Source organism: Echinops telfairi, unplaced genomic scaffold, assembly GCF_000313985.2.
Source record: "Echinops telfairi isolate 266 unplaced genomic scaffold, ASM31398v2 ScPeMD7_2565;HRSCAF=3150, whole genome shotgun sequence".
Classification (NCBI taxonomy): Eukaryota; Metazoa; Chordata; class Mammalia; order Afrosoricida; family Tenrecidae; genus Echinops; species Echinops telfairi.
In genome coordinates, this window is record NW_022106463.1 from 4,614,335 (window position 1) to 4,615,410 (window position 1,076).

The following is a 1,076-nucleotide window of genomic DNA, read 5'->3' on the forward strand; positions in this document are numbered from 1 at the left end:
AGTTCTTTGATGTCTGATAACTGATCCCTTCTACACCTCATGGTCAGACAGGCTGGTGTGCTTCTTCCATGTGGGCTTTGATGCTTCTCAGCTAGATGGCCGCCTGCTTCTGACTTCGTTCTGTATGACTTCTTTTTGTTTCTGCGAATGAAGAGGGACATGAGAGGACAGAAATTTGATGTCATAGAAGAGGTGAAGAAAAAAGGGAGGTGCTGTCAGCCAGCCAAATAGATGAATTTGAAAAATGTGTCCAAGAATGGAATAACAGATTTGACAAATGTATTAAGTGTCATGGAGAGTACTTTGAGGGTGATAAGGTTGTTTTGTAAAAAAATATTTAAATACATAGCTGGGGGTTGGGGGGCTCTGGATTCTGTTTTTTTTTTCTTGTACCGCCTCGTATGTGTTCCAGCTCATGAAGACAGCAGAATGAAACGTTGCCTGGTCCTGAGCCATTGTCATGACCACTGATAAGCGTGGCCTATTGTGTGGCCACTGTATATGCTGAGTGCTTTCCAACCCGAGGGACGCCCCCTCCAGCATTTTCTCTGACACTATTCTGTTGTCATCCACAGGGTTCCCCAGGCTGATGTGCAGAAGTAGGTCAATCTGCCTTTCTTCCTAAGCTTTCTTAGTCTGGCTCGACCGTAGTCTGTAGGTAGCCCTGTTGGTATTTGAATTATATAAGTGGCATCGCTTCTAGGATCATAGGGACATGCGGGCCATCACAATGTGACAACACAGTGGGGAACATCACAGTGCACTTGCTGTTAGCCCTAGGCTTCACACACTGCACATCTGTGGATCTCCACTCGGAGTAACTCAGCAATCAGTCTGCTAAGTCAGTCAGCACACAGAAAAATCTAACTTTTGGCTTGATTTTATGCACACGGATAAAAGCAATTACTTGAGGAGCTGCAGCAGACTTGGTTCGACCATGCCATCATCCAAGTTAAAAAAAAAAAATGAAGTGAAGGCAATTGACCAAGGAAACGAAAAACGAACAGGTGCTGGGGGGAGGTGGCCAAACAGAAACCCGATTCATGGCTGGTTGGATGTAAAATGATGCAGCAGCC

The 1,076-nt window shown here is 45.3% G+C and overlaps 1 protein-coding gene across 1 annotated transcript in view; it reads left to right on the plus strand.

Moving 5' to 3' along the window:
• ATP8A2 (ATPase phospholipid transporting 8A2) overlaps positions 1 to 1,076 on the plus strand; it is a 616,683-nt gene that overhangs the window by 46,953 nt on the left and 568,654 nt on the right. The gene's annotated exons all lie outside the window — the stretch shown is intronic.